Below are 5,726 nucleotides of genomic sequence, written 5' to 3' on the forward strand. Positions count from 1 at the left end.
TTTACTTTGCCTAAATTTTACTCAGAGTAAAAGTAAAATTACCCATCTCAAAATTTACTCGAGTAAAAGTACAAAATTACTTCATTTAAAATGTAATTTGAGTACAAGTACTTTCAGTTATTTAATGCAAAAAAAGGATGAGTCATGAATCAAATTCAGCACAAGTTGTTTTAATCGATTTCAAAGCGTATTTAAGTGCACATCCACACTTGCAAAAGATCAGCTTTTGCTGATCATGCATGTAACGTCGGGTGTACCAACAAGTAAACACCGCGTCAAAACCAAAGGCAGTCTCTACACAGTCTATACAGTCTCTGGTCAAAAGCAAGAGAGTAGTAGACCCAATTGCCGACAAAACGCAAAGAGCAAAATGTGTGTGCACACACACACATCACACGAGCTGCGGAATAAACTAAATGCGTAGAAAATAAACTTCACTGCAAAACAAACGGGAGAAAGATGCAACAGAAGTGACGTGGAGAAAACTCAATGTGAAAAAATAAACTCGACCGCAAACACACGGGAGAAAAATGCAACAGAAAAGATGCGGAGAAAACTCAACGTGAGAAAGCGAAACTTAGGACGCCAGGGGAAGTACCTGACAGCAGACAGAATGCTGCGACAAAACAAAAACCCTTCCCAAAATAAACGAAAAAGTTAGGAAGAGATAAAGCAGGAGGAAAACTTGAGGTAGGCTAGTAAGCAGCGCAGGAGATAGTTACTCAAATAAATAGCAGAAAAGCAAGAGAGATAAAAGAGAGCCTAGGACTTGGACTGACTCTAGTGACTCTAGTGTTGTTAGGAAGAGCGGCAGCCGAGCCAGCCCTGACAACACAATTGACTTTCGGTTCCGGGACTCAGAAATTTAAATTTCTGCCCGCATTTAATTTTTCACCATCAATATTTTTTTACTCAGTAACGTGAGGGGGTTCAAATGTAGCAAAGTAAAACTACTTAGGTCAAAATTTACTCGAGTAAAAGTAAAAATGACATATTTCAAAAACTACTCAGAAAATTACAAATTACTCATAAAAAGTACTCAATTACAGTAACGTGAGCAAATGTAATTCATTACTTTCCACCCCTGCTAAACACTACAACCAGGAGACATAGGCAATGGGGGAAGACAGAAAGAGAGCGGGGACCAGTGAGCAGAACAGGCAGAGCGACATGGATAGCTTACAAAACCCGACAAAGGGACTGGGGATACGCGGGGATTATACACACAGACTAAAGGGGAAATTAACAAGACACGGCTGAGAACGATAATGACAGGGGCAGAGACACAAGGTACAGGAAACCAGGAAACAAGGAGGGAAACGATGGAAACCAGGAAACAAGGAGGGGCTAGGGCAGACGTGACACACTGTCACTTTCTCCTTTTAATCTTCCCAGTATTTTCACATGCCTCAATAGAACCTCATTAGAACCTTCTAAAATGTTCAGTGCAGGGATTTGAGACTCTGTCCAATACTTCAGAATCACCTGGGCACAAGTTTTAATAATCTAAACGCATATTTGCTACAGTATGACACTATAGCTTTGTCTCCTAGTGATGTGGACAGTTCACATTCCAACCATCATGTCCATAAAGCATGCATATATGAGCCATATATTTCCAGCCTAAATCATCTTAAATGAGGTCTGTTCTACTGAGTCTTTTGCAATTACTGTGTATGTTTATTAATTTGAAACAACTTAGATACTTACACACTGAAGGACGAGGAGTGCAAAATAACAAAAAAGTGGGATTTAATAAGGTACATAATCCAAATCAAGGAATCAACCAGCAGTCAACTGGTACAAAAACAAGACATATATAGACAAACAACCCTCAGGTGTCAGGAATCATAATGGACCCCGCCCACCTGGGTGACAAACACAATGCAGCAGGAGGCCTGCATACCGCCCCACTAAGCCGCACATCCCCACAGCCATGCGGCCAGCAGCAGTAGCACAAAAACCACACAACGAATGGGCGAAAGGGGGGGGACAAGTGAGGAACACCTCCTACTGTCCTGGAGCTGAAACATACCAAACAACATTTAACAACTCCAAGCACACCGGGGCAGAGTTCTAGACCGACTGGGCCATCAACAAGACAACCACGTCCCAGTTTGTCCAGAACTCCACCCAGGTGTGCTTGGAGTTGTTTAATGTTGTTTGGTCACAGGACCCTCACACCCTAGCAGGCTTTATATTAATAGGCAAACCCAAGAGCCTAACCACACAAAATAAACTACCGAAACCTCCACAAAAATGACCGGGGGGAAAAGTGCCAAAATACAAACGCCACCATACAAAGTATGGGGGAAAAACCTGGAAGAACAAAAGACTTGCTCAACGCGATAAAACAAACTCCAGTAAAGGAACTGATGTTACGGTCACAGCTCCGGACCCCTCCTTGTGGGCGTGTCACTACATCGTCTGCGTGTCGTTATGTCCATGTTTGTAGTTCCGTGGGTGTGGGTTGTCCGTGAGCGTGTTCGTAGTCGCACCTGTGCCTTGTCTCGAGATCACGAGGGTATGTGTTAATCGCCTATATAATGTGCGTTCGCACAATGTCTTGTGCTTGTCTTTGTCTAAAGTTTCGTGCCTGTGTGAGAGTATCTTATCCAGAGCGACTTACAAAAGTCTTAAGTGATTATTCAGATCAGTATTATGTGGGTTAAACACATGAGGGTATTTTTATGTGTAGAGCATAAGACTGATACATAAAATATGTTCATTAACAAAAGAACCGAATAATACCATAACCTGACAAACGTACTACGAAAACTAAGCGATAGAGAGAACACACGCAGTTACATACACCAGAACAAGGGAAATAACCACACATGAGACTCTAGTGAAATAAGCAAACATCAAACAGGCAATACGACATATACAGATACGAAGCAAAACTTAACAGAATCATGAAAGCAGTCTGGGTCATTATCAGTAAATGTGGCATGGCTCTATCGGTGTGGCACCAGTGAACTACACACTAGATACCAGTTCCACTTTTAATACTGAGTAGGGGATCCCTAAAAGGTTTCTCGAATAAATGAGGAACAAGGCTGTTTCATCACCATAGACTTTATTATCAACACCTTCATTACACAATTAAAAGAATTTTGATTAAAATAATACTTCCCATATGTGTACTCTAGGCCAAACCATTACCCATAAACCCAAAGGAAACTCACAAAACAATCAACTACAAACCAAAAACCAACGAGGGGAGTGGAAGACGGACACGAAAATAATACACTACAAACTCTGGATAGCGCACTAAAATGAACAATCAGGCTACTGAAACAGATTTCAATTCCAGCTCACTGGCACATGAGCTGTGTACATTTATATCAATGGTGGTTTAAATTGATGTCCACATGCTCAGTCTTTATTTTCTATCTTTTTGCCTGCTTCCACCCAAGATGATTGCATGCAAGCACCTACAAGCACCTGGGAGATGGTCTGACTTGCTGGTGGATGTACTGATGCCAGGGTTGGATGTGCTTTTTCCGCAAGAGGATGTGCTGATGCTAGCTCCTACCTGAGGCTCACCATCTACACTGAAGGGACTGTGACTACTTGGCCGTGGAACAAGGACCTTAACTTTATCTGTAGAACCATCCTGCGCACCACAGACTTGTGCTAACGGGCTGCCCAATGGAGGATGAGTTCCATTTTGAGTCTTGGTCCTCCTGAGGTTTCTTCCTAATCCCCACCATCATAGGGAGTTTTTCCTCGCCACTGTCGCCTTTGGCTTGCTCAATAGGGATCTGGACCCATAGTATTGTAAAGCTGCTTTGTGACAACGTGTGTTGTGAAAAGCGCTATATAAATAAATTTGACTTTGACTTTTCTCTATTACACTGCCTTGTTGCATGTCAACTTTTTGTACTGTCCAAAATATTGGAATAAAAAGAAAAAAAAAAAGATGGAGCCTTGCGGGTCTCCATATTTCGCTTGTGTGTGTTCGGAGACAAAATTGTTGAGCTGTGTCCCTCTGAATAGGCTCCAAACTGAGTCAACACAACATGACCAAGAGAGTCTGTGGACAGAGAGGGGGAAGTATTCCATTAAGGAAAGTTTCAGAGGATTAGATTGGGAGATATCAGTGAAACACTTCATAATTCTCACCCACAATCCAACAAGTAGATTAGTAATAATTATTCCCATTATATTCAACAAATGGAGATATTCTATATATGAAAATGTTTTCGAAGATAAAAATTTTTTTTGTCAATTTGAATGATTCAGAATTAGTCAGAATTAGTTTTCTTACCCAAGACACATTTGATGTCTAGATGAAGACAGTGGTCAATGCCTAGATCACTAGATACATTCTCTCTAATGAAGAGTTAAAGTCACAAGGCTGTAAACACTCCCAGATCACTGAAGCATGTACTGGAGATGCAAAGGTGTCTGCACCATGCAAATTATCTTTCCGACTCCCACATCAGATGAAGCAGGACTGGTCTGTGTTTGCAACAGGAGTACACACACACTACAGAGAAATAGAAAAGCTAAATCAGGGCAAAATCACTTTGTAAAATTCACTCTTTGAATAAAAATAACTTCACCCATCAAGTCTATTTGAGTTTTATAGAAGTTTGGATGTTCTACTATTGTGAAATCAAATTTCCATGTTTAGTGTTGAATATGTACGTTAATACATGAATACATAAATGATGAAAAAATAATTTGTTTTAAGTAAATAACATCAATAGACAGAGTAAGTTTGTTATGGCATTTGTAAGGTTATACCTTTTGTTAGAAGCAAGCATATTTTAACATGCTTCAATATAGATATATAGCGCTATACAAATATATTTGATTTGATTTTATTTGATTCAAGAGAAACCTTTGTGTGTTTGTTTTGAGCATTTTAGACATTGCTGTTTTTTTTCACTTACTTCAGTGGCCTGTGTAATCTCCCTCTATCAGCACCTGCTGTAGAACCCAGCTGTGGCAGTGTAGCCCTTTTGCAGGCTGAATGGGAGTTTTTGTGTGATGCTTATTCACTGTGTGAACACTGGGTTTGATGCGTTTTTATCAATGAAGTGTTGACTCTGACAGTAATAATCTCCTGAATCTTCAGGCTGTACTCCACTGATAGTCAAAGTGAAATCAATGTGATTTCCAGATTCACTGCCATTGAATTTATCAGAAATACCAGAAGCTCTCTGATCAGTAAAATATATCAAGAGTTTAGGAGCTTCTCCAGGAATCTGATGATACCAGGACATACAATACATAGAGGTGTCTTTCTTCACACAGTTCATTGCTGGATCATGTTTACAGTGAATAGTGACGGTCTGACCAGGTTGCACAGTCTGATCTCCAAACTGAGTCAACACAACCTGACCAAGAGAGTCTGTGGAATGAGAGTTTGAAATATTGCTTTACGACTATTAAAAAGTTGTATTCTGAGAAGATTACACTGAGAAATATCAATAAGGCTGCAACTGCAGATAACTGAAATTAGATTTTTACTATTTTCTTACCTCTGGTGTAGATCAGGAGTGTGCAGATGAAGATGGTGAGGAAAGTCATTATGTGTTTGTTATCTTTAAGAGCCGTGAAGTGTTGACTGACGCAGCCATAAGTACTCCCAGGTCACTGAAGCATGTAACACTAATGCAAAGTGTCTGTACCATGTAAATGTTTTTTCCTGAGTAACCAGAGCTCAAGGGGAGTTCAGAATAATGTGTGGTGACAGTGTGAAATAAATTGTC

The 5,726-nt window shown here is 40.3% G+C and overlaps 1 long non-coding RNA gene across 1 annotated transcript; it reads right to left on the bottom strand.

The window, feature by feature from the left end:
• Positions 1-3,062: 3,062 nt before the first annotated feature.
• On the bottom strand, positions 3,063-5,597 carry LOC143516501 (uncharacterized). The gene is made up of 4 exons (XR_013131711.1): positions 5,496-5,597; positions 4,905-5,365; positions 4,274-4,495; positions 3,063-4,039 (listed from the first exon to the last, which is right to left on the bottom strand). It is a non-coding gene; the product is annotated as an uncharacterized LOC143516501 (long non-coding RNA).
• Positions 5,598-5,726: the final 129 nt, after the last annotated feature.

Source organism: Brachyhypopomus gauderio, chromosome 6 (genome assembly GCF_052324685.1).
Source record: "Brachyhypopomus gauderio isolate BG-103 chromosome 6, BGAUD_0.2, whole genome shotgun sequence".
NCBI lineage: Eukaryota > Metazoa > Chordata > Actinopteri > Gymnotiformes > Hypopomidae > Brachyhypopomus > Brachyhypopomus gauderio.